Consider the following 21,125-nt stretch of genomic DNA (forward strand, 5'->3'; position numbering starts at 1 on the left):
ACCTCCATCAGGTTGCAAACTGAATATAATTTTTTTCTGCATCTACCTCTGAAAAAATATTTGGGCTTCTAGCTGTGTGTGGGACTTGTTCTATTACTCCATCTATACTGACCTCCATCAGGTTGCAAATTGAATATAATTTTTTTCTGCATCTAGCTCTGAAAAAATATTGGGCTTCTAGCTGTGTGTGGGACTTGTTGTATTAGTCCATCTATACTGACCTCCATCAGGTTGCAAACTGAATATATTTTTTTCTGCATCTACCTCTGAAAAAATATTGGGCTTCTAGCTGTGTGTGGGACTTATTCTATTAATCCATCTATACAGACCTCCATCAGGTTGCAAACTGAATATAATTTTTTTCTGCATCTATCTCTGAAAAAATATTTGGGCTTCTAGCTGTGTGTGGGACTTGTTCTATTACTCCATCTATACTGACCTCCATCAGGTTGCAAATTGAATATAATTTTTTTCTGCATCTAGCTCTGAAAAAATATTGGGCTTCTAGCTGTGTGTGGGACTTGTTGTATTAGTCCATCTATACTGACCTCCATCAGGTTGCAAACTGAATATATTTTTTTCTGCATCTACCTCTGAAAAAATATTGGACTTCTAGCTGTGTGTGGTACTTGTTCTATTAATCCATCTATACAGACCTCCATCAGGTTGCAAACTGAATATAATTTTTTTCTGCATCTAGCTCTGAAAAAATATTTGGCCTTCTAGCAGTGTGTGTGACTTTCTTTATTAGTCCACCTATACTGACCTCCATCAGGTTGCAAATTAAAAATAATTTTTATCTGCATCTAGCTCTGAAAAAATATTTGGGCTTCTAGCTGTGTGTGGGACTTGTTCTATTTCTCCATCTATACTGACCTCCATCAGGTTGCAAATTGAATATAATTTTTTTCTGCATCTAGCTCTGAAAAAATATTGGGCTTCTAGCTGTGTGTGGGACTTGTTGTATTAGTCCATCTATACTGACCTCCATCAGGTTGCAAACTGAATATATTTTTTTCTGCATCTACCTCTGAAAAAATATTGGGCTTCTAGCTGTGTGTGGGACTTGTTCTATTAATCCATCTATACAGACCTCCATCAGGTTGCAAACTGAATATAATTTTTTTCTGCATCTAGCTCTGAAAAAATATTTGGCCTTCTAGCAGTGTGTGGGACTTTCTTTATTAGTCCATCTATACTGACCTCCATCAGGTTGCAAATTAAAAATAATTTTTATCTGCATCTACCTCTGAAAAAATATTTGGGCTTCTAGCTGTGTGTGGGACTTGTTCTATTACTCCATCTATACTGACCTCCATCAGGTTGCAAATTGAATATAATTTTTTTCTGCATCTAGCTCTGAAAAAAAATTTGGCTTCTAGCTGTGTGTGGGACTTGTTGTATTAGTCCATCTATACTGACCGCCATCAGGTTGCAAACTGAATATATTTTTTTCTGCATCTACCTCTGAAAAAATATTGGGCTTCTAGCTGTGTGTGGGACTTGTTCTATTAATCCATCTATACAGACCTCCATCAGGTTGCAAACTGAATATAATTTTTTTCTGCATCTAGCTCTGAAAAAATATTTGGCCTTCTAGCAGTGTGTGGGACTTTCTTTATTAGTCCATCTATACTGACCTCCATCAGGTTGCAAATTAAAAATAATTTTTATCTGCATCTACCTCTGAAAAAATATTTGGGCTTCTAGCTGTGTGTGGGACTTGTTCTATTACTCCATCTATACTGACCTCCATCAGGTTGCAAATTGAATATAATTTTTTTCTGCATCTAGCTCTGAAAAAAAATTTGGCTTCTAGCTGTGTGTGGGACTTGTTGTATTAGTCCATCTATACTGACCGCCATCAGGTTGCAAACTGAATATATTTTTTTCTGCATCTACCTCTGAAAAAATATTGGGCTTCTAGCTGTGTGTGGGACTTGTTCTATTAATCCATCTATACAGACCTCCATCAGGTTGCAAACTGAATATAATTTTTTTCTGCATCTAGCTCTGAAAAAATATTTGGCCTTCTAGCAGTGTGTGGGACTTTCTCTATTAGTCCATCTATACTGACCTCCATCAGGTTGCAAATTGAATATAATTTTTTTCTGCATCTAGCTCTGAAAAAATATTTGGCCTTCTAGCAGTGTGTGAGACTTTATCTATTAGTCCATCTATACTGACCTCCATCAGGTTGCAAATTAAAAATAATTTTTATCTGCATCTAGTTCTGAAAAAATATTTGGGCTTCTAGCTGTGTGTGGGACTTGTTCTATTAATCCATCTATACTGACTAGTGTTGAGCCACCCCCGTAGTGTTCGAGTTCGGTTCGGTTCGTCGAACACCCGTGTGTTCGCCGAACTGTTCGTCGAACTGTTCGTCGAACACCTTCGAACACCGTTAAAACCATTGGCAGGCAAACAAAAACACATAGAAACACATAGAAAACACCTTCAAAGGTGTCCAAAAGCTGACAAACTGCTCTGAAGACACAACTAACACATGGAAAAGTGACAAGTACATATAGTCATGCGAAAAGAAAAGAGGTGGAGGAGTAAAAGGAGGGGGAGACACAGATATAGGCATGTCATGCCCTTCTAAAATCCAAAAAGTGAGAAGCCGACACGTTCAGTCCGCTCCTGCCCGTGCCACCTCCGTGTCGCCGGGTTTGTGCCAGAGCCGCGGTGAACCCTGACGGCCAGCCCCTCTCTCCCAATACTGGTGCCTGTCCGCTGGTGGGTCGAGCGAGCCCCCCTGTGGTGGAGGCAGCTCTAAGCTTTTTAATTTAAATTGTCTCTCTAATTTGAATGAATACACTTTAAATCCATTTACAAGGATCTACTGGAGGGCAAGTCTCATGCCAGCAGCCGCGTAATTCCTGCTCCAGTAGCGTCCACTAAAGCTGCTGCAGTTAAAAAGCTTTTATAAGGATCGAGCTCAGCTGTCCACCGCAAGGCATCCTTCTGCCAGTCCCAGCCCCTATGCCTTGGGGTGCCTCCTGATGCTCTTCACTGAGTATCCCGTAGTCCCGAAGCATTTCCTTTGAAAAAATTAAGTGTCAAAACTACAGGTGGTGTAGCTTGCTTAACAGCCGGGATAATCCGCTGACGAGCAGACACTGCTACTAGGCACAAAGTATTTCCTGGGCTAGATGCAGTTAAAAATTTGTAATTAGATACTCTCGTTGGATGCTGAGAAAGCATTCCATAGAGTCTCCTGGCACGCCATATATGATTCTCTTAAAAAGCTTGGGGTAGGGGTCTAGGGGACCCTTTTATAGCCAAAATCACGGCCCTGTATCACAATACGTCACCTAGGCTGAAGATAAATGGAACTGTATTACCCTGAGGGCTCGGTTGCTACAGAGGTATTGCACCTCACCCAGAGGTGTGATATCTCACTCTCAGGTAAGGATGGAGTGTGGATCAGGACCCGACACCTGCATGCATTACACCACGTTGCCGTGGGGCAGGGCGACCAATATGCCCCTGAGATGGGCACGACAGTCCCTGTCCTTGGCTGGAGTGGGGGGAGGGAACACTGAGGAAGGGGAACCCTGTAGTGCAGGAGCAGGGAGGAAGCAGTTCCTGGGTGCATTGAGAAGGGAGTATAAAAGGTGGGCACCATCTTAGTTCAGTGCAGAGAAGTCTGAGCAGAAGTGGCAGGGAGCAGGGGCTCTGCATGAGCTCTGCTCCGGAGGCGGGCCTAGTAACAGAGGCCCAGGCCTGGAAGAGATAGAAGGAAGGAAGAGGAGCGGAGAAGGCTCCAGGAACGAGGAACGAAGGGATCCCAGGGGTGCGGACGAGCGAGTCGCCACCGCACGCCCGAATCCACCTGCGTGGAGGGGTCAGGCCAAAGGGGGAGACCGGTCCCCGAAACTAGTGGAGGCAGGAAATGACCCTCAGCTAGAAACAGGAGGCTGTGACAATTTATGTGGCGCAGCCCCTCGCTACACCCGCTAGGAAGGCACCACATAGGGTCAGGGAAACTGGTGCCAAGTTTACCAAGAGGAGGCCCGAGGCAGCCGGACAGAAGGGTTGGTAAGAAAGGCCAGACAAAGGACACACAAAGGGGGTCCTGTGAAGCGCTCCAAAGTTATCTGGGAGTTGTCTGAGCCCCTCACCTGGTGAGCACAGTACGACGTGGGCAGCCGTTACCTGCAGACGTGGTCTGGATAATAAGAACTGTGAGTAAAGGCCCTGGTCTGCATCACTGACTCCGTGTTGTTACTGCTGCTGCCCTGCACCATCACCCCCATCCTCCGCATACACTGCCCTGAGGCTATACTCCTCCCGTGGGGAGTTATGCTACGCTCTGCTGCACCCACAACACCAGCCTCAGCGGTCTGCCCTGGAGCGGCGGTTCACTCTGACCGCAATCCACGGGTGGCGTAGTCAGACATTTAAACATCAAAACCACATAAATAGTTCCGCCACTGGTTTGACTGCCCTGAGCCACGGAACCGGGTCGCCGCCACGGAGACTACAATCACCAGCATCCACCAAAAAGGGTCCGGCTCCGGGTGTCCCAAGGCCCAGGGGGCGCGTCAGAACATTTTCATCACCTTTCACAATCACCAATGGGACAAGGCAGGGATGTTCTCAGTCCCCTCTCTTATACATCCTAGTGACGGAGCACCTGCTCTCATCAATTCGCCATAACCCCAATATTAGGTGGATTGACGTGGGAGGCACCGAGTACATGTGCTCTCTATTTGCTGATGATGTCCTAGTATATATCACTCAATCACATATATCCATCCATGCTGTTATGGCTGAAATAGATCACTTTGTTACATGGTCAAATTTTAAAATCAATGCAGCGAAGTCTGAGGCCCTCGATGTCTCCCTCCCCAAATCCATATAGGATTCCATCCAGTCCAACTTTCCCTTTGCCTGGCCCTCACAGGGTATCAAATACTTAGGAATTCCTATTCATAGAGACCTCTCCCATCTATGCTATCTTAATTTTGGGCCCTTTATTGAACAATTCCATACAGACCACGGTTGGCAAGTTAGAACTGTAAGATTCACTACGTGAACCACTGGTGTTTTGTGGAAAAGCACATGTACACTGTGTTCCAAATTATTATGCAAAAAGTGTTTAGGAGTGATAATGGAAGAATTTGTTTGTTTGTCAGTTAAACTCATTGATGGTGATGTGTGTCAGGGCTCTTTATATCACTGTAAGCAATTGCAGACACCTGTGCTAATTAGTTTGGCAGGTGTGTCCAATGAAAGGCAAGACTACTTAAGAAGGCTGTCTCACATTATTAAGCAGCCTACATTTTCTGACAAAATGGGAAAGAAAAAGGATGTGTCGGCTGCTGAGAAGCAACAAATTGTGGAGTGTTTAGGTCAAGGCATGACTACAATCAACAATGTGCGATGATCAGGATGAAGTGTCTTGGCAATCAAGAAGTATGTAGCCGATTCACAGTACACACGTGTGCGTGCTGATAAGGGCAAATTGAGGACTCTTTCCTACAGGCAATTACGTCAGGTTAAAAGAGCAGCGGCAAAAAAGCCTTGTCATAGCAGCAGACAAGTTTTTGAAGCTGCTGGTGCCTCCAACGTCCCCCGAACAACAAGATGCAGGGTCCTTCAGAGGTTTGCAGCTGTGCATACGCCATCCTGTCGACCTCCTCTATCCTCTTCACATAAGCAGAAACGGCTCCAGTGGGCCAAACATTACATGAAGACTGATTCCAAAACTGTTTTGTTCACGGATGAGTGCCGTGCAGCGCTTGATGGTCCAGATGGATGGAGTGGAGGATGGCTGGTTGATGGACACCCCACGCAAACACGGCTACAGCGTCAACAAGGAGGAGGTGGAGTAATGTTTTGGGCTGGAATCATGGGGAGAGAGATTGTCGGCCCCTTTAGGATCCCTGAAGTCGCTAAAGATGAACTCCATAATGTATGTGGATTTTCTCAAACATCACTTCCTACCATGGTTCAAGAAGAAGAACCGTGTATTTCACAGCAAGATCATTTTTTTGCATGAAAATGCACCATCTCATGCTGCACATAAAACATCTGCATCTCTGGCTGATATGGGCATAAAAGGGGACAAACTTATGGTGTGACCCCCATGCTCCCCTGACCTCTACCCCATTCAGAACCTCTGGAGCATCATCAAAAGGAGTGTCTATGATGGCGGGAGGCAGTTCACATCTAAGCAACAGCTTTGGGAGGGTATTCTGTCCTCATGCAAAACAATTGAAGCAGAAACCATCCAAAACCTGACAAATTCAATGGACGAGAGAGTTCAGAAGCTCCTTTCGAACAAGGGGTCCTATGTGAAAATGTAACATCACCTAGAATAAAGTTTTGAGTTGAAAACTGTTTGATTTCAGTTTCTAATAACCTGCTAATGCTTATAATTTCAAAAATGACCATTTTTTTGGTCTTTATTAAAATGAAAAGGTTGATCGAAAAGTTTGGGGGATCTAAGATTGTGGCAACCCAGTAGTCATGATTACTTCGAATTCTGACAATATGAGGGTCATGTTGCAGGTAGTGCAGCAAGAAGGCACTTATGTGTCTTGCGCATCTCGGAGCCCCAAAATTATTTTCCGGGCTAGATGCAGCTAAAAATTATTTTTAATTTTAAATCTGGTGGAGCTTAGTATAGATGGCCTAAAAGGATCAGTGCTGCACACTGCTACAAAGCCCAAATTATTTTCCAGCCAAGATACAGATAAACATAATTAGTAATTTTAAATCTGGTGGAGCTTATTATAGATGGCCTAATAGAATCAGTGCTGCACAGTGCTACAAAGCCCAAATTATTTTCCAGCCAAGATACAGATAAACATGATTAGTAATTTGAAAGCTTAAAACGGTTGGTAGGGTGATTTTAACCAATCATCCATCTTTTACTCTCCCCAGGATGACACAGGGGTAGAAAAGTCGTTTCGGATCCATGATTTGTTCATCTTTATGAACGTGAGTCTGTCTACATTATCAGTGGAGAGCCGCGTGCGCTTATCTGTCAGCACACCACCAGCAGCGCTGAACACAAGTTCAGACAGAACGCTGGCTGCGGGGCACGACAAGATCTCCAATTCGTAAGTGGCTAGCTCTGGCCATTTATCCAGATTGGAAGCCCAAAAAGAGCAAGGGTCCAGTGACACAGTCATTGCTTCAATGTTTACTTGGAGATACTCCTGTACCATCGTCTCTAGGCGTTGACTATGTGTCAGACTTCTTGTCTCCTGTGGCCTTGCAAAGGATGGGCTAAAAAAGTGGTGAAATGATTCCGCAAAATTGATGTTACCAGCAGATACTGTGGTTCTGTTACGGTTTGAGTGCTGAACACTTGACGGTCCCACGGTTGGCAAGTTGGAACTGTGAGATTCACTACGTGCACCACTGGTATTTTGTGGAAAAGCACATGTAAGATTCTGCAACTGTCTCTGCTGATACTCCTGCATGCGTGCATCCCTTTCTATGGCAGGAATAATTTCTGCAAATTTACTTTTGTACCGGGGATCTAACAGTGTGGCAATCCAGTAGTCAGGATTATTTCTACGTCTCCCAATTCGAGGGTCATGTTGCAGGTAGTGCAGCAAGAAGGCACTCATGTGTGTTACGCATCCAGGAACACCAAGTCCCTGTTGTGTTGGTGGCGAGGTAACAATCATGCTTCCTTCCTCTGTCCTCTCCCCCCAACCTCGCACAACAGAAATGTGATCAAGGTCTCCCTCATCTGATGAGTCTTGCATCAGTTCATCCTCCACTTCTTCCTGGGCTTCTGCACCTTCCTCACTAGTTTGGCTGCTACCATGCGCCCTGGTAAAATCATCTCCCCCACCCTCACATGCCTGCCGCCTTGGTGCTGCCGACCGTCTGGACCTTGCAGATGTTAGCATTTCCGCATACATCTCCTCCTCCTCTACTTCCTCCACCTCCTCTTGTGCCACCACCTGACTCCGAATTCTGTTTAACATGTGCTCCAGCATGTAAATCACCGGAATAGTCATGCTGATAATGGCATCGTCAGCACTAAACATCTTCGTCGCCATTTCAAAACTGTGCAGAAGGGTGCATAGGTCCCTGATCTGAGACCACTCCTCCAGCGTGATTTGCCCCACGTCTGGATCTCGTTGGCCCAGGCTATACGTCAGAACGTATTGCACCAGGGCTTGTCGGTGCTGCCACAGTCGCTGCAACATGTGCAGAGTTGAATTCCACCCGGTAGGCACATCGCATTTTAGCCGGTGAAGTGGCAGGCCCAACGACTTCTGTAGAGATGTAAGTCGCTGAGCTGCGGGATGCGAACGGCGCAAGTGAGCACACAGCGACCGTGCCCTCTGCAGAAGGCCATCTAGTCTGGGATAGTGGGCTAAAAATTGCTGGACAACCAGGTTCAACACGTGAGCCATACAAGGCACGTGTGTGACATTGCCCCGGCGAAGGGCCGCACCCACGTTTGCAGCATTGTCGCACACGGCCTTCCCTGGTTTCAGGTCCAGTGGAGATAACCATTCATGAAATTGGTTCTCCAGAGCTGACCACAACTCCTCAGCTGTGTGACTCACATTTCCCAGACATTTCAAAGTAAAAACCACCTGATGACGTTGAGCCCTACTGCCAGCATAGTAAGGAGGTGTGCAGGATCCCTTCTGCGCAGTTAGAAAGCTTGTGGCATGACCAGACAGGCTTTGGGTGCAGGTGGAAGACCGAGAGGAGGTTGAGGAGGCAGAAGCAGTGGAGGAACTTTGACATAAAGAGGATTGACGCACAACTCGTGGGGAAGGCAAGACTTGGACAGCAGCCCCTTGTCCTGCTGTCACCATAGTTACCCAGTGCCCAGTCAGCGACATGTAACGCCCCTGTCCATGCCTACTCGTCCAAGTGTCTGTGGTGAAATGCACCCTGTCACACACAGAGTTTCTCAAAGAAGCGGTGATGTTGTGTGCGACATGCTGGTGGAGCGCAGGCACACCTTTCTTTGAGAAGTAGTGCCGACTGGGCATCTGGTACTGGGGCACTGCGACGGACATAAGGTCTCGAAAATCCTCTGTGTCCACCAGGCGGAAAGGCAGCATTTCTGTAGCCAAGAGCTTGCAGATGGTGAAATTCAACCTCTTAGCTTTCTCATGGCTAGGAGGAAATGGTCTTTTACTTGTCCACATCTGAGGGACCGAGGGCTGGCTATTGTGCTTAGACGGGGTTGATAAGGGTGTCCCCGGCAAACTGCCGGTCTGTGAGGAAGATGCAGGCGGACATGTTAGGTTGCCTTGATCCAAAGGTGGTGCTATCGATGTCGGACAGCGCTCAACACCAGCTGGTGTTACCACCTCCAAAGAAAATGATGACCTGCCAATCACGCTGGGTGTTGCGGGTAAAGAGGTGGCAGGTCTGCGCCCCAAAACAGGTGTGACTGCTGTCCCCCCAGTCACAGAGGATGAAGAGGCCGCGGATGCACAAGATATGGCAGACGGTGGTTGGCCCGGCCGGCTAGGCCGCATTGTAGCACACTGAGCTTCCCACTGCAACTTATGCTTCATGTCCATGTGCCGGTTCATGCATGAAGTACTCAAACTATGTATTTTTTCGCCTCTACTTAGCTTTTGCTGACAAATGTTACAGATAACACGAGTTGGGTCATCTTTATCGATCTGAAAAAATACCCAGGCTATGCAAGGCTTAGCACCCATGCGACCTGAAGAGCCTCCACGACTTGTGGTGAGAGGCAGAGTTGTGTTTGGGGATGCAGTTGGTGACGTGCTTCCAGTACTACGTCTCTGTCCAGGAAGGCGCAACCTGACCTCGTCGTCACTAGCATCTTCCTCCACCTCCTCTGCTGACCTCATCTCTTGGCTGACTGTGGGTTGACAGTAAGTGGGATCTCCAACCTCATCATCATCACCCTGTGCGTTATCACACCCGTCGTCCTCAGAGCCAACCTGTTCCTGCCCTGACAAAAAACTAAAGTTGTCGCTCCAATCAGGTATTTGAGTCTCATCATCGTTTTCCTCATTGTCTCCAACAACAGGAGTTACAGTTTGGGAATGAGGGTCTACATTATGGTCAGAACCTTCTGCGTCTGGTCCTGGATCCGACTCATAAAGATTCTGGGCATCAGTGCAGATCATTTCCTCGTCTGGATTCACAGAAGCGCTGGAGTCGACCTCTGATTCCCAGGCTATAGTATGAGTAAACAGCTCTGCAGACTCAACCATCTGTTCTACCTCATACTCAGACGGGCAGCTGGAGATTTGGGAGCTGTGAGGAAGCAAGTGCGATTGGGGTGACACCTTTGAGGACTGGAGTATTTGTGATGTTGAAGTTGATGTGGAGGAGAGCCCACTTAAAGGAGCACTTGATATCCGTTGAAGCACCTGCTGTTTTTGTGCCTCATCTGGAATTTGTAGCGATTGGCTTGGCCGTAAGAAAGGGATCTTTTCACATTGTCCGCTAAAAGAAGTAGACATTTTAGTTTGGCTGGAAGATGGTCTTTCTTCTGCAGATGTTACTGTTGCTTTAACACCTACCCCACGGACACAACCTTTTTTCCCCTTCCCAACACGCCTATTCCCCTTTCCACCAGCAACAGGCCTTTTTCCACTCATTTTGGTGGTTAACTAATTCACAAATCTGGAGTTGTTTGCACAAAAAAACAATGGCTGGGAACAGAGCAGAGCTGAGTGGCCAAACTGTGGTATTAGGCCAAAGCTATTGGCTGGGTTAGATGCAGAAAAAAATTATATTCAATTTGCAACCTGATGGAGGTCAGTATACATGGAGTAATAGAACAAGTCCCACACACAGCTAGAAGCCCAAATATATTTTCAGAGGTAGATGCAGATAAAAATTATTTTTAATTTGCAACCTGATGGAGGTCAGTATAGATGGACTAATAGAGAAAGTCCCACACACTGCTAGAAGGCCAAATATTTTTTCAGAGCTAGATGCAGAAAAAAATTATATTCAGTTTGCAACCTGATGGAGGTCTGTAGAGATGGATTAATAGAACAAGTCCCACACACAGCTAGAAGCCCAATATTTTTTCAGAGGTAGATGAAGAAAAAAATATATTCAGTTTGCAACCTGATGGAGGTCAGTATAGATGGACTAATACAACAAGTCCCACACACAGCTAGAAGCCCAATATTTTTTCAGAGCTAGATGCAGAAAAAAATTATATTCAATTTGCAACCTGATGGAGGTCAGTATAGATGGAGTAATAGAACAAGTCTCACACACAGCTAGAAGCCCAAATATTTTTTCAGAGCTAGATGCAGATAAAAATTATTTTTAATTTGCAACCTGATGGAGGTCAGTATAGATGGACTAATAGAGAAAGTCACACACACTACTAGAAGGCCAAATATTTTTTCAGAGCTAGATGCAGAAAAAAATTATATTCAGTTTGCAACCTGATGGAGGTCTGTATAGATGGATTAATAGAACAAGTCCCACACACTGCTAGAAGCCCAATATTTTTTCAGAGGTAGATGCAGAAAAAAATATATTCAGTTTGCAACCTGATGGAGGTCAGTATAGATGGACTAATACAACAAGTCCCACACACAGCTAGAAGCCCAATATTTTTCAGAGCTAGATGCAGAAAAAAATTATATTCAATTTGCAACCTGATGGAGGTCAGTATAGATGGAGTAATAGAACAAGTCCCACACACAGCTAGAAGCCCAAATATTTTTTCAGAGCTAGATGCAGATAAAAATTATTTTTAATTTGCAACCTGATGGAGGTCAGTATAGATAAACTAATAGAGAAAGTCCCACACACTGCTAGAAGGTCAAATATTTTTTCAGAGCTAGATGCAGAAAAAAATTATATTCAGTTTGCAACCTGATGGAGGTCAGTATAGATGGACTAATAGAGAAAGTCCCACACACTGCTAGAAGGCCAAATATTTTTTCAGAGCTAGATGCAAAAAAAAATTATATTCAGTTTGCAACCTGATGGAGGTCAGTATAGATGGATTAATAGAACAAGTACCACACACAGCTAGAAGCCCAATATTTTTTCAGAGGTAGATGCAGAAAAAAATATATTCAGCTTGCAACCTGATGGAGGTCAGTATAGATGGACTAATACAGCAAGTCCCACACACAGCTAGAAGCCCAATATTTTTTCAGAGCTAGATGCAGAAAAAAATTATATTCAATTTGCAACCTGATGGAGGTCAGTATAGATGGAGTAATAGAACAAGTCCCACACACAGCTAGAGCCCAAATATTTTTTCAGAGCTAGATGCAGATAAAAATTATTTTTAATTTGCAACCTGATGGAGGTCAGTATAGATGGACTAATAGAGAAAGTCCCACACACTGCTAGAAGGCCAAATATTTTTTCAGAGCTAGATGCAGAAAAAAATTATATTCAGTTTGCAACCTGATGGAGGTCTGTATAGATGGATTAATAGAACAAGTCCCACACACAGCTAGAAGCCCAATATTTTTTCAGAGGTAGATGCAGAAAAAAATATATTCAGTTTGCAACCTGATGGAGGTCAGTATAGATAGACTAATACAACAAGTCCCACACACAGCTAGAAGCCCAATATTTTTTCAGAGCTAGATGCAGAAAAAAATTATATTCAATTTGCAACCTGATGGAGGTCAGTATAGATGGAGTAATAGAACAAGTCCCACACACAGCTAGAAGCCCAAATATTTTTTCAGAGGTAGATGTAGATAAAAATTATTTTTTATTTGCAACCTGATGGAGGTCAGTATAGATGGACTAATAGAGAAAGTCCCACACACTGCTAGAAGGCCAAATATTTTTTCAGAGCTAGATGCAGAAAAAAATTATATTCAGTTTGCAACCTGATGGAGGTCTGTATAGATGGATTAATAGAACAAGTCCCACACACAGCTAGAAGCCCAATATTTTTTCAGAGGTAGATGCAGAAAAAAATATATTCAGTTTGCAACCTGATGGAGGTCAGTATAGATGGACTAATACAACAAGTCCCACACACAGCTAGAAGCCCAATATTTTTTCAGAGCTAGATGCAGAAAAAAATTATATTCAATTTGCAACCTGATGGAGGTCAGTATAGATGGAGTAATAGAACAAGTCCCACACACAGCTAGAAGCCCAAATATTTTTTCAGAGCTAGATGCAGATAAAAATTAATTTTAATTTGCAACCTGATGGAGGTCAGTATAGATGGACTAATAGAGAAAGTCCCACACACTGCTAGAAGGCCAAATATTTTTTCAGAGCAAGATGCAGAAAAAAATTATATTCAGTTTGCAACCTGATGGAGGTCTGTATAGATGGATTAATAGATCAAGTCCCACACACAGCTAGAAGCCCAATATTTTTCCAGAGGTAGATGCAGAAAAAAATATATTCAGTTTGCAACCTGATGGAGGTCAGTATAGATGGACTAATACAACAAGTCCCACACACAGCTAGAAGCCCAATATTTTTTCAGAGCTAGATGCAGAAAAAAATTATATTCAATTTGCAACCTGATGGAGGTCAGTATAGATGGAGTAATAGAACAAGTCCCACACACAGCTAGAAGCCCAAATATTTTTTCAGAGCTAGATGCAGATAAAAATTATTTTTAATTTGCAACCTGATGGAGGTCAGTATAGATGGACTAATAGAGAAAGTCCCACACACTGCTAGAAGGCCAAATATTTTTTCAGAGCTAGATGCAGAAAAAAATTATATTCAGGTTGCAACCTGATGGAGGTCAGTATAGATGGATTAATAGAACAAGTCCCACACACAGCTAGAAGCCCAATATTTTTTCAGAGGTAGATGCAGAAAAAAATATATTCAGTTTGCAACCTGATGGAGGTCAGTATAGATGGACTAATACAACAAGTCCCACACACAGCTAGAAGCCCAAATATTTTTTCAGAGCTAGATGCAGATAAAAATTATTTTTAATTTGCAACCTGATGGAGGTCAGTATAGATAGACTAATAGAGAAAGTCCCACACACTGCTAGAAGGCCAAATTTTTTTTTCAGAGGTAGATGCAGAAAAAAATTATATTCAGTTTGCAACCTGATGGAGGTCAGTATAGATGGACTAATAGAGAAAGTCCCACACACTGCTAGAAGGCCAAATATTTTTTCAGAGCTAGATGCAGAAAAAAATTATATTCAGTTTGCAACCTGATGGAGGTCAGTATAGATGGACTAATAGAGAAAGTCCCACACACTGCTAGAAGGCCAAATATTTTTTCAGAGCTAGATGCAGAAAAAAATTATATTCAGTTTGCAACTGATGGAGGTCAGTATAGATGGATTAATAGAACAAGTACCACACACAGCTAGAAGCCCAATATTTTTTCAGAGGTAGATGCAGAAAAAAATATATTCAGCTTGCAACCTGATGGAGGTCAGTATAGATGGACTAATACAGCAAGTCCCACACACAGCTAGAAGCCCAATATTTTTTCAGAGCTAGATGCAGAAAAAAATTATATTCAATTTGCAACCTGATGGAGGTCAGTATAGATGGAGTAATAGAACAAGTCCCACACACAGCTAGAGCCCAAATATTTTTTCAGAGCTAGATGCAGATAAAAATTATTTTTAATTTGCAACCTGATGGAGGTCAGTATAGATGGACTAATAGAGAAAGTCACACACACTGCTAGAAGGCCAAATATTTTTTCAGAGCTAGATGCAGAGAAAAATTATATTCAGTTTGCAACCTGATGGAGGTCTGTATAGATGGATTAATAGAACAAGACCCACACACAGCTAGAAGCCCAATATTTTTTCAGAGGTAGATGCAGAAAAAAATATATTCAGTTTGCAACCTGATGGAGGTCAGTATAGATAGACTAATACAACAAGTACCACACACAGCTAGAAGCCCAATATTTTTTCAGAGCTAGATGCAGAAAAAAATTATATTCAATTTGCAACCTGATGGAGATCAGTATAGATGGACTAATAGAACAAGTCCCACACACAGCTAGAAGCCCAAATATTTTTTCAGAGGTAGATGCAGATAAAAATTATTTTTAATTTGCAACCTGATGGAGGTCAGTATAGATGGACTAATAGAGAAAGTCCCACACACTGCTAGAAGGCCAAATATTTTTTCAGAGCTAGATGCAGAAAAAAATTATATTCAGTTTGCAACCTGATGGAGGTCTGTATAGATGGATTAATAGAACAAGTCCCACACACAGCTAGAAGCCCAATATTTTTTCAGAGGTAGATGCAGAAAAAAATATATTCAGCTTGCAACCTGATGGAGGTCAGTATAGATGAACTAATACAGCAAGTCCCACACACAGCTAGAAGCCCAATATTTTTTCAGAGCTAGATGCAGAAAAAAATTATATTCAATTTGCAACCTGATGGAGGTCAGTATAGATGGAGTAATAGAACAAGTCCCACACACAGCTAGAGCCCAAATATTTTTTCAGAGCTAGATGCAGATAAAAATTATTTTTAATTTGCAACCTGATGGAGGTCAGTATAGATGGACTAATAGAGAAAGTCCCACACACTGCTAGAAGGCCAAATATTTTTTCAGAGCTAGATGCAGAAAAAAATTATATTCAGTTTGCAACCTGATGGAGGTCTGTATAGATGGATTAATAGAACAAGTCCCACACACAGCTAGAAGCCCAATATTTTTTCAGAGGTAGATGCAGAAAAAAATATATTCAGTTTGCAACCTGATGGAGGTCAGTATAGATAGACTAATACAACAAGTCCCACACACAGCTAGAAGCCCAATATTTTTTCAGAGCTAGATGCAGAAAAAAATTATATTCAATTTTGCAACCTGATGGAGGTCAGTATAGATGGAGTAATAGAACAAGTCCCACACACAGCTAGAAGCCCAAATATTTTTTCAGAGCTAGATGCAGATAAAAATTAATTTTAATTTGCAACCTGATGGAGGTCAGTATAGATGGACTAATAGAGAAAGTCCCACACACTGCTAGAAGGCCAAATATTTTTTCAGAGCAAGATGCAGAAAAAAATTATATTCAGTTTGCAACCTGATGGAGGTCTGTATAGATGGATTAATAGATCAAGTCCCACACACAGCTAGAAGCCCAATATTTTTCCAGAGGTAGATGCAGAAAAAAATATATTCAGTTTGCAACCTGATGGAGGTCAGTATAGATGGACTAATACAACAAGTCCCACACACAGCTAGAAGCCCAATATTTTTTCAGAGCTAGATGCAGAAAAAAATTATATTCAATTTGCAACCTGATGGAGGTCAGTATAGATGGAGTAATAGAACAAGTCCCACACACAGCTAGAAGCCCAATATTTTTTCAGAGGTAGATGCAGAAAAAAATATATTCAGTTTGCAACCTGATGGAGGTCAGTATAGATGGACTAATACAACAAGTCCCACACACAGCTAGAAGCCCAAATATTTTTTCAGAGCTAGATGCAGATAAAAATTATATTCAGTTTGCAACCTGATGGAGGTCAGTATAGATGGACTAATAGAGAAAGTCCCACACACTGCTAGAAGGCCAAATATTTTTTCAGAGCTAGATGCAGAAAAAAATTATATTCAGTTTGCAACCTGATGGAGGTCAGTATAGATGGACTAATAGAGAAAGTCCCACACACTGCTAGAAGGCCAAATATTTTTTCAGAGCTAGATGCAGAAAAAAATTATATTCAGTTTGCAACCTGATGGAGGTCAGTATAGATGGATTAATAGAACAAGTACCACACACAGCTAGAAGCCCAATATTTTTTCAGAGGTAGATGCAGAAAAAAATATATTCAGCTTGCAACCTGATGGAGGTCAGTATAGATGGACTAATACAGCAAGTCCCACACACAGCTAGAAGCCCAATATTTTTTCAGAGCTAGATGCAGAAAAAAATTATATTCAATTTGCAACCTGATGGAGGTCAGTATAGATGGAGTAATAGAACAAGTCCCACACACAGCTAGAGCCCAAATATTTTTTCAGAGCTAGATGCAGATAAAAATTATTTTTAATTTGCAACCTGATGGAGGTCAGTATAGATGGACTAATAGAGAAAGTCCCACACACTGCTAGAAGGCCAAATAATTTTTCAGAGCTAGATGCAGAAAAAAATTATATTCAGTTTGCAACCTGATGGAGGTCTGTATAGATGGATTAATAGAACAAGTCCCACACACAGCTAGAAGCCCAATATTTTTTCAGAGGTAGATGCAGATAAAAATTATTTTTAATTTGCAACCTGATGGAGGTCAGTATAGATGGACTAATAGAGAAAGTCCCACACACTGCTAGAAGGCCAAATATTTTTTCAGAGCTAGATGCAGAAATTTTTTTTATTCAGTTTGCAACCTGATGGAGGTCTGTATAGATGGAATAATAGAACAAGTCCCACACACAGCTAGAAGCCCAATATTTTTTCAGAGGTAGATGCAGAAAAAAATATATTCAGTTTGCAACCTTATGGAGGTCAGTATAGATGGACTAATACTACAAGTCCCACACACAGCTAGAAGCCCAATATTTTTTCAGAGCTAGATGCAGAAAAAAATTATATTCAATTTGCAACCTGATGGAGGTCAGTATAGATGGAGTAATAGAACAAGTCCCACACACAGCTAGAAGCCCAAATATTTTTTCAGAGCTAGATGCAGATAAAAATTATTTTTAATTTGCAACCTGATGGAGGTCAGTATAGATGGACTAATAGAGAAAGTCCCACACACTGCTAGAAGGCCAAATATTTTTTCAGAGCTAGATGCAGAAAAAAATTATATTCAGGTTGCAACCTGATGGAGGTCAGTATAGATGGATTAATAGAACAAGTCCCACACACAGCTAGAAGCCCAATATTTTTTCAGAGTTAGATGCAGAAAAAAATATATTCAGTTTGCAACCTGATGGAGGTCAGTATAGATGGACTAATACAAAAAGTCCCACACACAGCTAGAAGCCCAATATTTTTTCAGAGCTAGATGCAGAAAAAAATTATATTCAATTTGCAACCTGATGGAGGTCAGTATAGATAGACTAATAGAGAAAGTCCCACACACTGCTAGAAGGCCAAATATTTTTTCAGAGCTAGATGCAGAAAAAAATTATATTCAGTTTGCAACCTGATGGAGGTCAGTATAGATGGACTAATAGAGAAAGTCCCACACACTGCTAGAAGACCAAATATTTTTTCAGAGCTAGATGCAGAAAAAAATTATATTCAGTTTGCAACCTGATGGAGGTCAGTATAGATGGACTAATAGAGAAAGTCCCACACACTGCTAGAAGGCCAAATATTTTTTCAGAGCTAGATGCAGAAAAAATTATATTCAGTTTGCAACCTGATGGAGGTCAGTATAGATGGACTAATAGAGAAAGTCCCACACACTGCTAGAAGGCCAAATATTTTTTCAGAGCTAGATGCAGAAAAAAATTATATTCAGTTTGCAACCTGAAGGAGGTCAGTATAGATGGACTAATACAAGTCCCACACACAGCTAGAAGCCCAATATTTTTTCAGAGCTAAATGCAGAAAAAAATTATATTCAATTTGCAACCTGATGGAGGTCAGTATAGATGGAGTAATAGAACAAGTCCCACACACAGCTAGAAGCCCAAATATTTTTTCAGAGCTAGATGCAGATAAAAATTATTTTTAATTTGCAACCTGATGGAGGTCAGTATAGATGGACTAATAGAGAAAGTCCCACACAATGCTAGAAGGCCAAATATTTTTTCAGAGCTAGATGCAGAAAAAAATTATATTCAGATTGCAACCTGATGAAGGTCTGTATAGATGGATTAATAGAACAAGTCCCACACACAGCTAGAAGCCCAATATTTTTTCAGAGGTAGATGCAGAAAAAAATATATTCAGTTTGCAACCTGATGGAGGTCAGTATAGATGGACTAATAGAGAAAGTCCCACACACTGCTAGAAGGCCAAATATTTTTTCAGAGCTAGATGCAGAAGAAAATATATTCAGTTTGCAACCTGATGGAGGTCAGTATAGATGGACTAATAGAGAAAGTCCCACACACTGCTAGAAGGCCAAATATTTTTTCAGAGCTAGATGCAGAAAAAAATTATATTCAGTTTGCAACCTGATGGAGGTCAGTATAGATGGATTAATAGAACAAGTCCCACACACAGCTAGAAGCCCAATATTTTTTCAGAGCTAGATGCAGATAAAAATTATTTTTAATTTGCAACCTGATGGAGGTCAGTATAGATGGAGTAATAGAACAAGTCCCACACACAGCTAGAAGCCCAAATATTTTTTCAGAGCTAGATGCAGATAAAAATTATTTTTAATTTGCAACCTGATGGAGGTCAGTATAGATGGACTAATAGAGAAAGTCCCACACACTGCTAGAAGGCCAAATATTTTTTCAGAGCCAGATGCAAAAAAAAATTATATTCAGTTTGCAACCTGATGGAGGTCTGTATAGATGGATTAATAGAACAAGTCCCACACACAGCTAGAAGCCCAATATTTTTTCAGAGGTAGATGCAGAAAAAAATATATTCAGTTTGCAACCTGATGGAGGTCAGTATAGATGGACTAATACAACAAGTCCCACACACAGCTAGAAGCCCAATATTTTTTCAGAGGTAGATGCAGATAAAAATTATTTTTAATTTGCAACCTGATGGAGGTCAGTATAGATGGACTAATAGAGAAAGTCCCACACACTGCTAGAAGGCCAAATATTTTTTCAGAGCTAGATGCAGATAAAATGTTTATTCAGTTTGCAACCTGATGGAGGTCTGTATAGATGGATTAATAGAACAAGTCCCACACACAGCTAGAAGCCCAATATTTTTTCAGAGGTAGATGCAGAAAAAAATATATTCAGTTTGCAACCTGATGGAGGTCAGTATAGATGAACTAATACAACAAGTCCCACACACAGCTAGAAGCCCAATATTTTTTCAGAGCTAGATGCAGAAAAAAATTATATTCAATTTGCAACCTGATGGAGGTCAGTATAGATGGAGTAATAGAACAAGTCCCACACACAGCTAGAAGCCCAAATATTTTTTCAGAGCTAGATGCAGATAAAAATTATTTTTAATTTGCAACCTGATGGAGGTCAGTATAGATGGACTAATAGAGAAAGTCCCACACACTGCTAGAAGGCCAAATATTTTTTCAGAGCTAGATGCAGAAAAAAATTATATTCAGGTTGCAACCTGATGGAGGTCAGTATAGATGGATTAATAGAACAAGTCCCACACACAGCTAGAAGCCCAATATTTTTTCAGAGTTAGATGCAGAAAAAAATATATTCAGTTTGCAACCTGATGGAGGTCAGTATAGATGGACTAATACAACAAGTCCCACACACAGCTAGAAGCACAATATTTTTTCAGAGCTAGATGCAGAAAAAAATTATATTCAATTTGCAACCTGATGGAGGTCAGTATAGATGGATTAACAGAACAAGTCCCACACACAGCTAGAAGCCCAAATATTTTTACAGAGCTAGATGCAGATAAAAATTATTTTTAATTTGCAACCTGATGGAGGTCAGTATACATGGACTAATAGAGAAAGTCCCACACACTGCTAGAAGGCCAAATATTTTTTCAGAGCTAGATGCAGATAAAATTTTTATTCAGTTTGCAACCTGATGGAGGTCTGTATAGATGGATTAATAGAACAAGTCCCACACACAGCTAGAAGCCCAATATTTTTTCAGAGGTAGATGCAGAAAAAAATATATTCAGTTTGCAACCTGATGGAGGTCAGTATAGATGGACTAATACAACAAGTCCCACACACAGCTAGAAGCCCAATATTTTTTCAGAGCTAGATGCAGAAAAAAATGATATTCAATTTGCAACCTGATGGAGGTCAGTATAGATGGAGTAATAGAACAAGTCCCACACACAGCTAGAAGCCCAAATATTTTTTCAGAGCTAGATGCAGATAAAAATTATTTTTAATTTGCAACCTGATGGAGGTCAGTATAGATGGACTAATAGAGAAAGTCCCACACACTGCTAGAAGGCCAAATATTTTTTCAGAGCTAGATGCAGAAAAAAATTATATTCAGGTTGCAACCTGATGGAGGTCAGTATAGATGGATTAATAGAACAAGTCCCACACACAGCTAGAAGCCCAATATTTTTTCAGAGTTAGATGCAGAAAAAAATATATTCAGTTTGCAACCTGATGGAGGTCA

The sequence above is a fragment of the Phyllobates terribilis genome, unplaced genomic scaffold (genome assembly GCF_046119375.1).
Source record: "Phyllobates terribilis strain yellow unplaced genomic scaffold, ASM4611937v1 Scaffold_2__4_contigs__length_985480577, whole genome shotgun sequence".
Lineage (NCBI taxonomy): Eukaryota > Metazoa > Chordata > Amphibia > Anura > Dendrobatidae > Phyllobates > Phyllobates terribilis.